Below are 18,242 nucleotides of genomic sequence, written 5' to 3'. Positions count from 1 at the left end.
ATCGAATAAAACAAGAATAAATGTGCTTCTATTGTTTCTTCTGTATTGATTTTTAGAGTGTTTAAAAGTGCTTTGCATTCATGCACTTTTCAAACAGCCATAGAAATGGAAACAACATGGCCCAAAAAGCAGCTCACAGCATTTATTGTGCATTTGCCTCCCATTTTCCAATATGATTTTGGAATGTAAAGAATTTGGGCAAAGAGGGAAGACAATGCATTCATGAGAGACTTGATTTGCCTTTTAATTGTGTTTATTTATTAACTTCTCTGTTGTTCCCAATGTCTCAGAAGCAGAGCACCACACACACTTTAATGGATCCGCTGTCCCAGAGGATAGCAGAGTAGCACTGGCCCTGTTTCAAATAAAGGCTCAGTAGGGCAGTTTGCCCTGGGGCCATTATCTTGAGAGTTTAGCAAGGGTTCCCTTCAGTTCCATTACACAACCATCACAGATATGGAAGTTACAGTCCCAGCATTAGCTGTGGCTTTCCAGGCACCTTGGTGCATTCTAGCAGAGGGTGTTCAGTCACAAAAGGGTCTATCCTGACTCAGAGCCTGTTGAAAAGCATACAGTAATTCAACTGTATGCTACAAGTGACGTCAACCCAGGCACATGGTAGTCCTGCTAGAGTTACTTGAAAAAAAACTGAGAATACCGGTACAGATATTGGTTTCCCAACTCCCATTCTTTGATCTTTTACAACCATGGAAAGATCTGTCCTGAAGCCATTAGATAAACTCAGGCTCAGCCTTACAAATAACTCTTGATGCACTCAGTCTTGCTTGTTCTCATTTAGTGCAGTAAGGATAACAAAGGAAATACCAACATTTACCAACATTTCTGACTTCACACTCATTTGCAACTTCTAAAACTGCTAAAAGCATCAGAATAGACTCCCAGATTCTTAAAACATGTAGTACTTCTGCAGAGAGTATTTCAGAGACCATTCACGAAATTCCTGGTCTGGGTATATCTCCTGGATTATTAACACTACTTTTTTTTTTTTTTTTAATTATTATTTTTTAAATTTTTATTTTGTCTCTTATGATTCTCAAAACACCAATTCTCAAAACTCAGTATTTTTGGTGTAACTGAGAGCCCTTCCCCACTTGCCCTGAGGCTGTTTGTCATCTCGCCTTCCATCTACAAACCAGAAAGAACCCCAAATGACATTCATCCCAGAAAAATGACTAGAAGGAGATGTGGGGGGCTGTTCAATACTATTTCACACAAGCCATTTTCCCCCACCTCAGCATCTAGTGAACTGAGGATATGTTGCATGGTAGAAAACAAGTCTGTGGTTGTTTGCCTACCTCACTCAGTTTGCTAGACTGGAGTTTTAAATTGCACATCTATTCCCTGAACTTGACACTTTGAATCTTTGCATGTTTTCCTCATTCATCATTTCATTATTGGGTGTGATGTAGTATCCTCTATGTCATATGACATAGAATCCTCCATGTTGCATACTCTTGAATGCACATATTCTAGCATGCAATAGAGTTGTAACTGAAACAGGATACGAGGTACATGTATGAGCCAACGTACATTGTGATAACAGTCATTTGAGGTGCTTTGGGGGGGGGGGGGGGGGGGGGCGCAGACTTTCCTTCCAACTTTTCTTTGCTTTGGCCCAACTGCATTCTTTGCTGCACATGTTTAAAAGTAGCTTGTAGCTACTCATTACCTTGCTGATTGCATTTGTTTTCACTTGCCTCCCCCAGTTCTGCAGGAGATGTGCATATGTGCAGGATTCCATATGTTTTCAGAGATAATCTGCTTTTTACTACCAGTAAGAATAACCTTGAGTACATATTGCACTGTCACAACATATTTTCCATATGAATCAGAAGGTAAAACTGGTGTATTAGAAAAGCAGACCATATTTTTAACAGGCAAAATCATAAACCATGCTTTTATGAACGGAGCAAGCTGTGGGGTGGGGGCTGGGGAGATCACAGGAAAACAGATGTGTGTTTATGATCTGAACTTTCTGTCCGACCAACATCATGTTACATTGGGGTTGATCCACAGATCCTCCTTCTAATGGAGGCTGGGTGATGAACTGTCCATACCATTTCAGTGAAATCAGCGCAAGCACACAGAATGGAAATCAGCACAGAGGAAGGTCAAAGGGGCAAAAATGGCTTTCCCTTCCATTTCAGTCAAGAAAACTATCAGCTATCCGTGAAAAACACAAATCCTACAAGCACTCAGCTGGGAATAAGTGAAGGAAAAGAGTGTTTCTCTCAAGGACACTTTCTGCTCTATTTATAGCTATAGTTTATATGGCGTTTAATGCTTGACCCACAGGGTCATAGGTAAGTAAGAAATGCACAGATGTGTATTCTAAGAGTTATATTTCATCCATATGTGCAAAACAGTCACAGGAGAGCTGCAGAAAACTACACGCTTGAGGTAGCAACCTTCCTAGTCCAGGGACAATCTCTGAATCATGTTAAGTCTGTCCTCTGGCAAATTTTGAGTTTCTATGACAATTCTGCTTGAGTGAAAACTCAGAGCAAAAATCCTGAGGCATTTTTGGTGCAAGTTTTGTCACTGAATTCTTAGGATCCAGGAGTTTAGCCTGAGAAAAACCTTGCTTTCTAGTTTGTATTCATTTTATAACACTGACAAACAACACTATAGTCACAAAGGACTGAAGAAGCAATCTTCCCTCAAAGAGTATACATGTGTAGCTTCCTATTCAGGCCTGTGAGAGAGAGAGAAACCAAATCATTTCATGTGTTCCAGTATCCTGGAAAAGTTGCCTCAAAATTAAGTTTTTAAGGAAAAAGAAAAAAAAAAAAAATCTGCCTAATATAGCTTTTGTTGTTGTTGTTGTTTTGATTTTTTTTTTTTTCTTTTTAAACAACGAGGCATCTTGACTCCATGAATTGGGCTCACTAAACCATGTTTCTGCCTGCTGAGCCTTATCATAACAGTACACAATGTTCTTTGTGTTGATATACCATCCCCTCCACATAGAGCTGGCAGAACACTGATGAAAATTTCAGATGCATTATTTATGAGAAAATGCCAAAATTGTTCTGTATTACCCATTACTATTTTCTCAATTCTGCCTCCTACAAACAGTTTGAATTACAAAACAATCTTTATGGTTCTTAATGGTTTAGTGCCTTTTATTTATTTATTTTTTTTAACAGGAAGAACACCTTCTCCATGCTTTTGGGTGGGTTATCTCTCAGGGATGTCTACATAGTGGGCATCATGCTCACTGTGTAGACAGGGTTTACTACACAGTGCAAAGCTCCCTAAAGATCTACTGACACCTCCTCCCTACCAACAGAGCCAACTCTGTTACTTCAGTTGTACTGAGCTACTGTTTTTGATTTACCAAAATATGTAACCTTGTGTTGCATTACATATGGGTAGCATTACTACTGTAGCTGTAAATCCTAAGAACACGAGCAACATCAGGTTTATATGGTTTACATATACTTTCTATTTAGAACAACATAAGAAAGGTCAATATTTTAGGAGATATTTATCAAATAAAATGTATTACCTTTCTACAGAAACATTAATTTATGCATAAAACCATGAGTAAAAGCACATTTAATTTTACCAGTGTAGGGAACATGAAGACTCCCATCTGTCTATAAAAGCCTTCATATTCTTTATTACTTTTCTGCCCCTAAAGACAGGTTTGACCACCGTGATCATCACTTTATGCATAGTGAAAAGTTGCCGAGCCTCTCTGCCCCAGGTCACTCCCTCCAATCAAACACAGGTCTGAAAGTTGTTACCGCACTACTGTTCACCTGCTGTTCACAGGTCTGCAGAGAGGACAAGGTAGAGAAACTGCAGCAGGTAGACAGGCTGTAACAGGCTAATAAAAATACTAAGGAAACAGATTCAGCAAAACAGTACTGAATACAAAGGATGAATTATTCCTGGTGTTTTTCCAAGTGGTTCTGTTCTACTGAGACTGAGGTACATGAGTGATGAAGATACTGAAGCCCGTGCTTTTGAACGTATTTTAACTATTCTATGAATAGAACAAGACTCTTGTATTTTGCAAATCAGTTCAACACAGTGAAAGACTAGGCCCAGTTCCTTAGACCTACCCAAATATACTGCAGGCAAAGATGTTGCTCAACTGCCCCACAGGGGATCTAGTATATTTTAGTCCCCAAATACATGTGGTCTAATCAAAACTTCCATATAACAAGAAGCTAGCCAAGAAACCCAGACAGTTTGGTTAATGAGACAAACAACACTTTCGGATTCATTCCCTCCTAAACAAAGATCTGATGAAGGGGTATGGGCTGAGGGGAGAGAGAGTACAAGGAGACAAGGAGTACAGAGGGCCCACAAAGAGCAGCACAAGCAATTAGGCAATGCTTCCAACTCTGATCTGAAGACCCATGGTAAACAGAGCAGCCATTCATGCACTATGACATGCAGGTCAATAGAACTGATCACATGCTTGCCTGGTACTTACAGCTATGTTCATGATACATCACATGGCAACATATGACGAAACTCAGTCTCTCATCACAAACTATAGTGGCAAAATGAAAAATGTCTTTGAATTACAATTTTTTTAAATCAACATTAGTTTTTAATTCAAAACATATATTTCTACTGAAATCTCATCAGTGATTGAAGTGAATTTTAAAGAACTCACAGTATCTCAGGCTCCATTTCTCAAGTGTTTCTCTGATTATCTGATGATTTTTATCTTCCAGAAAAAAAATATTAAGCTCCTTCGTGAAAACCATACATGCAACTATTCTTAAACACAAGACAATTACATTGTTTGTTTCAAGACACACATTGATCAAAACAAATGTCAGAAAATAATTTTCATTCCTATTTGGTGCTACTTCCCATTTGGCAAGATGTATTATGTTGTTTGCCTTTGCTGTTTCTAAAGCATCTGCTAGCAGTTACTGCCAGAAATGTGATAATGACCATGGTCGACCAGTAGCTTGAGCTGGTGGATCCTGTGCTCTAAGCCTCAGACTAAGCAAATTGCAGATATTGCTTTCACTTACACAAGCAGCACATGTCAGCAAGCACAGCAGAAATTTGGGTTCTATTTTCCTCCACAAGGACATGACCAGGCCCATATATAGCACATCAGAAAGCCACAAAATGGAAGGAATCCAGGCTAAAGGTTTTGCAGTAAATAATCATGCTATGATGGCTTGTATCTCTTTCTTTGAAAGCTGAATTAAGCTATTCAGCTTGCTAGCAAGTTTGGGCAAGGAGGTTGCTCACAGGCCAAGCCCTAAGAGCTTAAAAGCAACTCTGCAGCCTCCAAGCTTGTTTGCAAAGCTGTGTTAAAAAATAAAATTAAATTAAAAAAAAAAAAAAAAAGAAAAAGAAAAAAAGATAAGATAGCATTCTGCTATTTTGGAAGCATTTGTATGGCTGGCTGAGCAAGAAGTTGTGGAATTACACAGTTCTCTTTAGAAGGCTAACACACAACCTTAAATGTAAAATGGGATTTCTCCTCTTTCTTCTGTGACCCCCTCCCAATATGTGGTATATGTTTGTCATCAAGAGACAAAACAAAGAAAAAACAAAGAAAATGAGAAGAAATTGTAGCATGAATCATCAGTTTTAAATGGGCAATTTTTTTCAGTGTTTGTTTTTCCTAGCAATACTTTGAAGGAAAGACAATGAAACCTCCAACAGAACCCAAGAACTCTATTTCCTGCCAATGGCTAATGAAGGCAAGAAGAATAAATATTAGAAGCATAAATGTGATTAGAGGAGCAAAAAGGAGCAAAAGTGAGGTTATAAAACTGTGTTAACAGAAAGGAAGAAAAAAAGAAGGGTACAGTGAGACCTAACATGTTAAATCTGTGAAAACCATACATCAAAAACTGTTCAGTTATATCTGAAGAATAAATGGTCTATCACAGAAAAATTTAGGACTGCTGGTGCAAAAAAAAATTAAAATCCACAAATACAATGTATTTCAAGTGTGCCTTTCATTTTGGTCTGTAGGACTCCTCAAAAACTGTAAAAGAATTTGTGTATGCCTCTTATCATTCTGAACTACACATGATTAGAAATCTGCTAGAATTAAGCTGCCAGAGGCAGCAGTCCTGTTACATACTGTTGGCCTGTGTGTCTGACATGTGACATTTCCCTAAATCTTGTCAGGGATAATATATCATGTAACTATCTTTTGGATTATACTTTGAGACTGTGGTCTTTTAGCACAAACAAATATGCTTCAAATTATGATGCTCCCCGTTAGGAAGCTAATCGCTGTTCTCGTACAAGGGAAAATATGATATAGCCAAATACATACTAAACACTAGTACAAGGTATCAGGAGTGAGCAGAAGCATTAGCCAGCCCTAATGCTGAGACACTGTAGTGCCTATTCCCTAAAAAGATTTTGTCTCCGCTGCTTGTGCTTCAGAAATGAAGGTTTTCTGCATTTGCATCTATTTTAATATCCATAGGTCTGATGGAAGGGCAGTATCCTATAGCATCTGTAACATAAACTGGTCTCTAGGAAATATCCAGATGATGTAATCTGGAAAGACATAGGTACTCTAGAATGCTATTATTTCCTTTACTATCAAACGAGAAGGTCTTTTACTGAGTTCTTTTCAATCACCTCTCTGTCACCCTCTGCTCCCTCAAACCAATTAATCTTCATTGAGTTTTGCATAGAGTCATACGTAGGGGGAATTTGCCTTGGTTTAGTCTGAAGCCCAAAGTCTCCTGAGTCTGGACTTCCCTGTAAAAACAAAATAGCAGACAATGAACATATGGTAGATGTACAACAGAATGGCTTGGCATAGAAGAAATTGGTCAACAGGAATATGGCCTGATATTAATGCATTAGGAAAATATACTGAGTGGCACTGTACCCCTCCTGGAATTGTGAGTTGCTCTGGATGAACCAGATGGGTAGGAGACACCAAACATACTGCTAGGAAAGCTGTCACCACCAGTCAAAAGACAGGAGCTGTGGAAATGAACAAGGAGCTTACAGCCAACACAGAATGAATAAATATTAAAGATTTAGCAGAATTATTTAAAGTGGAACAACTTGCAAAGTAGACCATTATGGCAATGATGAGCAGTTTATATGCTCTATAGTGAATTATTTTATTTTATTTTATTTTATTCTCAGAGAAAATGCATTGTATTACAGTAGTATGACCACAATACATGGAACTCACCAGGATCCCATTGGTGATATTCTGAGACATCTAGTTTTCAACCTAGTCATGAATGATTTGGAAGATGGGGTGAATGATGAGGTGACTAACGTTGGTGTTGATACATAATGATCTGTGGTCATCAAACTGACTGTGAACAGCTGCAGAAAGATATCATGGTATTGAGTGACTGGGTAAAAATATGGCAGATGGGATGCCCTAGAAACAAGTCCAAAATAATGCATATACAAAAATCATGTGCCACTGTATATAACTGCTGTGTCCAATTCTGCATCTGCTTCTATATACCCCCACACCTCAGAAGAGTTGCAGAAGAGATGGAATAGTGGGGAAAAGAGCAGAAAAGATGATCAGGTGTATGAAAGATCTTCTTTATGTGGAGATACTAAATAATCTAGGACACTGCCTGTGAGAGTCACTTAAAACGGAAAAATATGATCCAACCCTAAGATCATAGATGTTGAGAAGAAAATGCATACAGTGTTTTCCCTTTATGTTAGTTGTTTGTATGATGTGTGTACCCATTATTATCCATAACATAAAAAGTAGGAACCACAACTGAAACCAGCAGCTTTAGAAAAAAGTGAAAGTGTTTGTTCTCAAGAGACATAGCCTTACCAATGACTTGGTATGTCAAAAGTATAAATGAGTTCAAAACAACATTAGATGTATTCATGAAAGAAAGGCCTATTGGGACATATTAAACACAAAGACAGAAACACAATACCCAGCTCAGGAAATCCCTGAAGGGCAGGTTTTTAGGCCTGGTATGCTACTCCAGAGGCAACATCTCTGCACTTGCCCCACTGCCACCCTCATTCCTGGGCTCCTGTTACTGACCACAGTCAGACACAGTTGCACTTACATTACACCAGCGATGAAAGCCTCATCTATATTTGTATACCTCTGAGGAACTTATTTATAATTCTAAGTGCAACTAAAAAGTTAGATATTTTTACATAGTCAACTCCAGATTTCTTATTGTAATGTCAACTATTTATTGTATCCATCAACTTTTAATAACGATAATTGTAGTTTATTCCTCTGCTTTAGTAAATACCTTCCCAAGCTTTCCAAGTCCGTGAATGCAGACACATGGCTTACACAAGTAAGCCAAGAGTGGACACGCTTGGTTGCCTGGCTGTTTAATTAGAAACTGAAACGAAAGGCATCCTGCCGCAGGGAGACAACCAGGCTGCAGACTGTGACACTGCCATAGCCTTGCTCTATCTCTCTTTAGCCTTAAGCAAATCTGATCTTGGGCATCCTGACCCTCTCTAATTGCATACTGTTTCCTGTGATGCTGAGAAGCTCCTTCCACCCATTGCAGGACTGTTAAGCTCCTCTTCTCTAGCTGATAATTAAGCAGCAGAATGCCAAACTTTTTGTTGTTGTTGTTCCTGTTGGTTTTTGTTTTTTTGCATCCTTCTTCCCTCCTCCTTCCCAATCCCCTGCTATACAAAGGCCAGCTGGATGCTTCGTTTGTCATTTTGTCACACTGTTCAGAGGCAAAGATGTCATATCACCTTTCAGAAGACAGGGAAGGTGATAAATGCACTAACTTGAGAGACAAAGTGTCAGGACACTAATGAAAATCTCTAGTGACTAGACAGCGCAAGGAGAACCTCATTTTAAGTGAGTCTGTAAAGAAAAGACAACTTTATCAGCCTATGCAAATGTCAAGCCTGAAGTACACTGGTTTAATGTGGCAGAATATTTTTCTGTCAGGAACAACGTGCATTATACTGAGTTATTTTCAAATAACTATGTAAACAAATTAAAATGTCATGCATAAAATAAATGAAATGCTTGTCTCTTCTAGCTTTTGTCTTGATATCTAGCTTTACAAAACAATGTGAAGGATTTGCTTTTCAGATTTTTTTTTTTTCCATTTTTAATTGAATACAAATCGTGCAGGAGAATTATGTGTATTTTTGATATCCTAAAGAAAATGGAGACTAAAATCATTCATCAAAACTTTACCAGCCATGAAGGCTTCACTAGGCCATTGTATTGGTTTATTAGGTAAGATAAAAAAAAAAATAAAAAAAATAAAAATAAAAAAAAGACTTTAAACGAATTATAACCAGCTTGCAAAATAACAAATATATTGTGTATGAGAAAATTAGCTCCATCTGATGTACACCAGCTACCATATGTAAAATGCCCATTATTTGTCCTGTCCCTTTGAAAATCATTTTATTGGAATGTATCAGTTAAACTAAAACACATGACCCTCCTTCTTGTGACATGAAAGAAACCACTGAAGAGAAGTCTTCCCCCTACCCCACCCCCACTCATGTGAACTTTCTGGGGGGAAAAAAGCAGCTTCAAGGATTTTTATCAATGTCTGCATAATGACAAGTGCATCACATGCATCCTGAACTATTAGCTGCCTACATCTGAAAGAATTTGGTCAACATTCAGGAATTCACTTAATGAAAGGCTGGCCTATTAAAGCTCTGCTAGCTTTGGAAGTTGATTGAGCCTTTCTTTTCAACTTCCTGCATCATTGTAAATGATGCTATGCAGTGCCCTCATGTGATATAGTCTAGACAACAAGCTTGCATTGTAACACCAAAAAAATCCAAGTACCAGGTGATACATTTCCGCTTGGAGATGCAACTATGCAATACAAGGCTCTTTACAAATCCCTACGTGAAATCCAGATTGAAAAAGTAACAGCTCCAAAAAGTATCTATTTATACTCTGGAGAGATAAAAAGACGACATTTCCCCTCATATGTTCACATGACACTTGAATCAACAGTTACAGAAACAAACAGTAAATGAGTAGAAAATTAAAAGGTAATGGGCTATATTTCCTCTGTCAGACCACTGAAATCAACTGAGACCAATTTTAGGTTGCTTAAGCTCTGGCCTTAATTTTTGGCTGAAACATGAATTTCCCTTTTCTACAACTTCCTTTTCTGTTACTTTTCTCTCTCTTGATGTTTTGAGACCAGTGTGAAATGGACTGCAAGAGCAGCGGGTGCTGCACTGGGCAGGCATTGCTACTTTATGATACCTGTTGATGAACATAAATGTGGAGGAACACATAACAGGATGGTATTAAAGGAAGAAACAGCATGAGGAGGACATATCAGCAGGGGATCCCACCAGTTGGTAGAGCACTCACCTTCATCCCAAACACAGCTATGTTGCCACGTTTATGTGACAAGAAAGACACATTTTCTCAAAATTGCACAGAAACAGGTTTTCTTTTGATATGACCTCATTTTATTTCCATGTCTTTTGTGAGTGTCAGCACTACAAAACAATGTCAGATGGGCAGTGGCACTGGGGACTGGAATCATTAACAAAAATGTCTAATCTTGTCAGTTTTGGATTCGTAGGCAGAGTGTCCACAAATGAGGATGGGATTAGGCTCCTACTCCATAGGACAGGTAAAGCACAAGGAACAACATGCAAGAGTTATTCCCCTTCTGAGGCTTGGGAAGAGAGTTGTGTCACATGCATTTGGCACAGGGTCCCTCAATGAGACATCTGATGAATAGCTTATGAAATTACATTTATGAAATTAAATTTAATTTTAGAACAAAAGTACAGACAGCACACATTCCAGCTAATTTTTCTTTAGGCTCCAAGAACTGATTTTTTTTTTCCCCTCTATTTTGTTTCCCAAACTGATTACCTACTTAACTCCTCAAATAATTACCCCTGTTGACTTTGATCTATAGTTACTAGTGGAATAACACCTTCTTCTAGGAGGGCAGGGTGCCAGCTTCCTTCAAATGAAAGGTCTGGGTTTATGAAGTCATTTCATGATGATCTCACCAATTACCTTCTTGTCTCTGATCTTCTCTTTTGGGTAAGGTTATTGGGAAAGCTGAGTAAGGTAACTAGTCTCAGGATAAATTTATCCTCATCTATTGTAACTTGCTTTCAAAACTGGATGCAGCACAGAGACTTTATTGCTCCCTGTGGGGAAGAGCTCAACATAATGACACACAAGAGACAGGGCAAACATAGATGTCTAAGCACAGGCAAATGACAGCTTTTATATCAATGATCAGAAGATTTCCTCATGGCTTGTACAAGCATTTGTGGGGAGGCAAGGTCATAGTGTTCTTGATTTGTTCTGCACCTCTCATTCAAAAGAAATCAACAACTACTACTAGTATCTGTCTAAACATCACCAGAAGCAGACCTTCTCCAAGATAAATTCCATTCAGCACACACAAGACCAATGACAAAGGATGTAAAAACACTCATCATGTTCACAGAATTGTGTCCATATTACCAGAACTAGGCTGCCAGTGGAATGCAGAAATTGCTCCTCATAAAACCCAGCAAACATCCAGCCTGTGATTTGGGGGTGAGGGGGTGTGTTAGCTAAAAATAGCGCAAGCAGTAATAATGGCTGGAATTGGACACTGGAGGGAGACACAGCTGCACACACTAAACCAAAGACACTCTTTCTTCTCCTTTCTTGAATGAGTATCGAGTGCATGCCCTAAGAAGGAAGCATGGAAGCCCCATCTTATCTGCCCACACCAGTAAGGAAAGAAATACAAAAAGAACGCGTTGGCCAGTTAATGAATCATAAAGCCCTACACTTTGTTGTTGGGGGAGAAGAAGCATGCAATTCCTGAATAAAGCCTGCAGAAATTCAGCATCAATGGTGTGGAACTGTTTTTTGAATCAAGCCCTGAGAACCCATCATGATTTGCATTCATGTAAACACCTACATTTTTTCGTTAACTGAACTGATTTAACTGCTAATTAAAACTAGTCAGTAAGCACAATGCAAAATTAATTAAACCATTTAGTGGGTAGATGCAAATGAGGCAAAGTTACAGCTTGGACGCAACCAAAATAAGTACAAGTACTACTCATCATCTGGCAAAATAGTTCTTGAGGTAAATACTTTCCCCAGAGATGATGTAAAGCAATAAAAAAAAAAAAATCGCTGACTACATATGATCTTTTATTGATAAAATATGCTGGAATCCAGCTTCTTCTCTTTGAAAGAGTGACAAATTGAGCTCTGTGGATTTAGAAAAGACTCTCCCATACAACAAACATTTCAGAGGAAAGTCTGGATCTCAATTCACTCCTCTCCTCAGACATTTAGAGTTGCTCCTGTCTGTCAATGGCAAGAATTTCACCTCCGTCTGGACCATATATTTTTGATGACTGTTTCTATGGCTTTACATTTTTGCAGGGGAAAGTATCTGCTTGGAGAACTATATTGTCTAATGTTAGGTGGAAGTAGTGTTTTCTGACATAAAAGGCCAGAAATGTGTGGCTCTGTATGCAATATCCCTGTTCTCTACTTCCTCTTTCCACAGTACCCATGTGCTTTACAATCCCAACTGTATTTATTATCCTAAGGCTGCCTTAGTAGAGGGACACACAGAGTCATCCAAATTGAATTAACTGTGAACTAAAATGAGTAAAATAAGCATTGGGCCCCAGAAAAGAGCCAAGACAGCCTATGGTGTGGTCCTCCTACACTTACTTTGTGGAAGCCTGGACCCATGGACAAGTGCAGTTCTATTGAGTCACCTGGGCTCATGGCCCGGTGCGTGGTAGCACTCAGGAGAGTTTCCTCAGGCAGGTTTGGATATGTAACAGGTATCTCAGTGAGGCATAACTCAGAGCTAAGTCAGATGTCTCCTATTAGGCAGTAAACCATCCTTCTGCTCTTTCCCTTCTCTCACCGCTCCACAAAAACACATTTGAGGACCCTCAGGCCAACAACATCCATCTCTGTGGCTCTATAGCCCCACCTGAGGCCATTAGGGAGGAAGGACAGTTCTGAGCTGTGGATCCTGCTCCCAGGACCTGATCCCGAATTTGTTTCCCCAACAGTTATCAAGCTGACCCCTGGAAGGACTTCCCAAGCAAAACACACAACTCCTGACTTCCCAGCAGTTAGGTGTGGACTGGCCAGGAAGACCAAGGCATTTCTAACAATGAGCAAAGCCTGACCTGTCAGCATCTGGAGATAGTTAAGATGAAGTAAAGCACCCATGGAGTTTAGAGACTGCATGAGCAGACAGTCTGCACTTCAGTCTGATCTAAAGCAACATGCCTGAGGCCTTGCAGAGAAGCAGGAAATGGCCCCCAAGCCTCCTGTCTCACCCCCACAGCCCACCAAACCCTCTGCTCTCAGACATCCCTGGTCTCCCCTGAACAGCGAGATGCAGCTGAGCACAGGGGGACTGCAACCTGCCACACCTGAACAAGTGGGGCTGGGTCCCCCACAGCTAGGTAGATAACCAGCCCTACCGCTGGCCCTAAAGCACCATGCAAAGCATCATCCAGATCATTTTGCAATCTGTATTACTAAATTGTTTTAACCCAGTAGGAAAAACTGAAAACAATAGCTTGTTTATTTTTTTGCTAAGAGGTCTGCCAGCCCCACACCTGATTGCTAGTTGGTTTGCATTTAATAAGTCTTCTGTTTCAGAGGCTACCACATCCATTCTCATTGCCATCACTTTTAAGTCTTTTGTTTTCTTCACAGTTTTCTCAGGCACCCTCAGATGCTTTTTGGCCTTTAGCTGCTTCCATTCTAGTAAAAAACAAAACAAAACAAAAACACCATATGTTAAGGGGAAAAAAAGTGAACAAATAAGCATACTCTCTCTCCCTCAGACAACCCTGTAGAGGGACCAGGCCCAGGTCAGGTCATTATTTTAATATTCTCCTCGCCCTTCATTTCATGGCTTCCATTAATAACACATATACCCCACTCCTCAGGTGTTACAGGCAGTGTGTTGTTCATGATATGTTTCTCCTACTTCCACATAAACCACTAGGAGCCATGGGAGATGATATGTTGAAGAGCATGTGGAGCTTCTGCTAGAACAGCAACTCTTACACAAGACACCTGTTGTAGCTGTTGTGCACTATGCTGGCTGACTGTTAGCTTTGAGGCAAACCAAATGTAGTTATACTGTCAAAGGTATGCTACTTATCTGCATACTGCAAAGATGGAACTAATGCAAGCCAAAATAATTTTTCTTTTCTTTCTGTAAGTACCATTACTAATATATTTCACATGGTTAAAAATGCATTATATCCAGGGCTACTTCTTTAAATGTGTGTGCATAAATTTAACTTGGATACTGTTAAATATAATTTCAAGCAGCAGAAAAAAATGGCATTTTGAAAAAAAAAAAAAAAAAAGCATTTAAGCAGAAACAAATGCATTACAGTTAAAGTTTCATGAACAATGATAAGATTGCTTGGTAAAGCAGCTTAATAAAAACAGAACAGAAACAAAGGACTGTATACCTAAACTATGGCTGTGGGAGGCATCTTCAGCCTGTAAAATCCCCACTATAGCAAATACTTACTCCAAAACTGCCCCTTTTGAATGAAGAGGGCCACAAGGCAGGTTTTACTGAGCAGAACTATGCAGGTGAAAGAAGTTGGCTAGGGATGCTGAGGTGCAGCTGGTATCTCAGTTGTGGCACGATACAGTGCTCTGCAGCGTTACCTGGAGAAAAACCAGTGCTGAAAAACCTAGTTCAAATATCAAAAACAAGCTTCCTGCTGGCCCTGCTGCAGCACATAGCTGTCTAAGGCAGAAGGCTGCTGGAACCAGCCCAGTGGCTGCCTATTTAGCCTGTATGCCCAGTCTCCAGAAACCCAGGCTGCTGCTGCCACCACCACTGAAGGAGGAATCAGCATGCATGGGGTTTTCAGGACACCAAGATCATCATCCCTGTAGCAAATGTTACTTTCTTCGCTCTTCCCAACACATCCCACAGGCTAATACAGTAATCCATTCTGGCTCTCCTGTTTTCCCTTCCTTGTGCCTGGTGCCTCTAGAATGCCCCTTCTTGCTTTTGCTTACACAGCTGAGATGGATCTAGGAAGCCGAAGACATTAACTCTGGCTAAGTCCCACACCACTGTGGTTTTTTGAGGGTTCAAGCTAGTGCAACAGGGCTGCACATCACTGTATTGTGCTGTGTAGATACATGCACTGAATTTGTCACCTCATTATCTGCAAGGAACAGGACTGTGACAGCCATTTGAGCAATTGCCTTTCTACCAACCCAAAATATGTATTATTTAGTTCAAACGTTCTTTGAAGTAAGGATTGTCCTCTATTGTATACCTGCATGGTGCCCTGCTGAATAGAGACTGGCTTTTGGTCAGTGCCTCAAGGTAGTTCTGTAACACAAATGATTATTCATAATAAAATAAATATAATAGCTCACATCAAATGTCTAATGATACTGTTCAAGGGATCCTGGGGGTGTTTCTAAAATGTGTTCTTATCATATTAAAAATGTAGGATCCGGGTATAATTTCATTCCCTTTTACAGTACTTTAGATGACCAAGAGGCTATTTTCTCCTTGTTCCATCCACTTAAAATCCTATGAGTATTGCAGAGGGAACAAGCAGAGGCTAAAAGCTGTACATACGATTATATGAATCTACATTTTATTACAAACACTCCTATCTCCATCCCTCTCCCTGTGCCAGAATAGTATTACATGGGTTGCAAAATCAAGCATTCAGAAATTAGGAAGTTCAGATTGTCTCCACAGATCTAATTCAGCCACACTATTTATATGTATTACAACAGCATGCAAGTAATTACAGACTATTATTATCAAGTGAATTTCACCTTATTCAGAGCAGACTGGATGGTGCACATTTAATGAGTGACTTTGCAATGCTCTTTCTCCTCAGTGTGTGGTCCACAACTCTATGGTTGGCACCCTATCTAGATCTTCAAATGATTTCTTCACAGTCTTTCCGGTACCTTCATCATTGTTGTACCCCAGTGCTTTACAGGTATCAATGTATTTATTTTCACAGCATCCTGGTGTGATAGCAATTGATTATCTCCATTTTACAAATGAGGAAGTGGGACACAGTAAGACTGAAATCAAAAGTGTAACCTCATTCCAGATACCCAGTCTGAAATGCCACTGTTTTTTTTACAGATCTTTTCAAGTGCAGAGTACTGCCATTTACATACATGTCTAAGCACAACATGATTCTTCCTGACCTCTACTCTTGGGTAGACAAAAGAAAAAAGACACCATGATCAGAAATCATCCCCAAAAAACAACTTGCCTGAGGTCAAAAGGAAATCTGGTAGTAAGAGTAGAGAAGAAACCCCCACAATCCAGGCAAAGTTTAAGTGCTTTTACCATGAGAATAATGTTTTCCACCTGCACCCTTCAGACCTATCAGACAAGCTATGGAGCAAGGGTTCCCCAGACAACTGTCTCCTCCATTACACAACCTTGATTCAGTCCCATCCCATCAAGTAACTTAAATAATGAAGAGCCCTACTGCTCCACCCATAATTATGAAGTGAACTTCCACATATAATCTCAAACACAGGGGCTTATGGAATATTACCGAGGCATACAAAACAAGTTCAAGTTAAAACACTGGCAGATTTATTTGCTCCAGAAGAAAAGAAGCCATGTACACTAAATTTAATACAAGACAGTAGCAAACAGAAAGGTTGGCTATGGAACATATAAAAGGAATAACCACTATATGAGATTTTCTCACTGGCCCGTATTTTGTGGAAAACAGAAGATGTGCATTAGAGAGAACACAACTCAGATCATCACTTTTCTCATTGTATATAGCAGTAAGATATTCATATCAAAATCATTTAACATACATTTTTCAGTGAAGCTACAACGTGTTTTTGCTTTGAAATGTGTCTACCCACATTTGCTATTTCTTGGAGTGCAGAGCATCGCATCTGAATGCTGGTACTGGGTCCCCATGCCATCAGTGAGTCTTGGATCCCCACAAGGCAGGAGCAACAGAGATCCCCAGGGGGGTGGTAAATATGCCTGAGCTGCACCTTACCAGCACTGCCACCCAGTTCTGTGGTGCCCTGGCACCACAGGGTATCACTATAGGTGTACACCCACAGGAGTCAATAACTGTCTGTCTGCACTACCTGTGTGATAAACTACACTGGCAACTTTTAATTACCTGCAGATGGGGTGGGAATGTGTGGGGAAGTTGCTGTCTTATAAAATAAATTATACCCTCCCCTTCCTTTTTCCCTTTCATGCCTGAGGTGACTTATTCTGGCTACTGACAACATTAGGTCCAGGATTTCCTAAGCCTACTATCAGGGGGACACTCCTGAAAATTATGTACATTTTAGCAATATTTTGGATAGATTTCTTCCAGTTTGGAGCCTTCAACTTTGATCAAACATTGTGTACATTGGCTCAATGGAAAGTGATGTGGGATCAGACCTGTCACTAAGCGCAGCAGTGGTTTTCTTCTTCTGCCCACTCAACAACATATTTTTGTTTAGTCTGATACCATCAGGCTTTATGAAGAAAAATCTAACTGCCTACTCAAGTCAGTGAAAGGAGAATAATAAAAAATGCACTAAGAGTGAATAGGATTTTTTTTCCCTAGAGATAGATTTTTTTTTCAGTCATTTTTTTTTTTTCAGTCAATATTCTAATTTTTTAAAACTTTAAATCACAGACCAATTGCAACAGTTGATACAGAGCACTGAAGAACTATAGAAGCAGCAGAGGTGAAGGCCTCATTGTGGATAAAGTTAAGTGCACAGGTAACATTTTTTTAAAGTCAGGATCCCTCCATGATAAACTATACTGAATGTTCATTTGCATTTATCATTTCAGAAAATTTGAGCAGCCTTTTTGCTGGGTAGAGGACCTGACATGGTGATTCTCCGCTACCCAGCCTCAGTTTTTATAATGCATTGGTTCCTCTCTGCAATTTGGTTGATGTCCCAACTCCCAAGTTCAACAGTCTCTACAGGAGTGATTGATGGATGCAGAGGACTTGGAGCTCCTTAAGGAGACAAGCCACAAACATAAACTGCCAGGCAAACTACATGTTGATAAAAAGTATTAGGATTAAAAACTTGCAAATATCTGAAACTGGAGAAAATATGTACCCAAAAGCACAGCAGAGCCAGTATGCTGAAACAACATATGCAATTGCTTGAGTAAATACCAAGAGGAGAGAATTTTGTATACCATCTAGAGCACACCATAAAAAATAAAAAAATAAAAAACTTTTTCTGAAAAAAAAAAATATTCCTT

The 18,242-nt window shown here is 39.5% G+C and overlaps 1 long non-coding RNA gene across 1 annotated transcript; it reads right to left on the bottom strand.

Annotated features, from left to right (window-relative positions):
* Positions 1–11,953: 11,953 nt before the first annotated feature.
* LOC106019841 (uncharacterized) lies at positions 11,954–16,426 on the bottom strand. The gene is made up of 4 exons (XR_011807254.1): positions 16,255–16,426; positions 15,283–15,338; positions 14,514–14,656; positions 11,954–13,726 (listed from the first exon to the last, which is right to left on the bottom strand). It is a non-coding gene; the product is annotated as an uncharacterized lncRNA (long non-coding RNA).
* Between the last annotated feature and the right edge of the window lie 1,816 nt (positions 16,427–18,242).

The sequence above is a fragment of the Anas platyrhynchos genome, chromosome 2 (genome assembly GCF_047663525.1).
Source record: "Anas platyrhynchos isolate ZD024472 breed Pekin duck chromosome 2, IASCAAS_PekinDuck_T2T, whole genome shotgun sequence".
NCBI lineage: Eukaryota > Metazoa > Chordata > Aves > Anseriformes > Anatidae > Anas > Anas platyrhynchos.
Note: the sequence above shows the minus strand (reverse complement) of the source record. Positions and strands in the feature narration are given on the sequence as shown.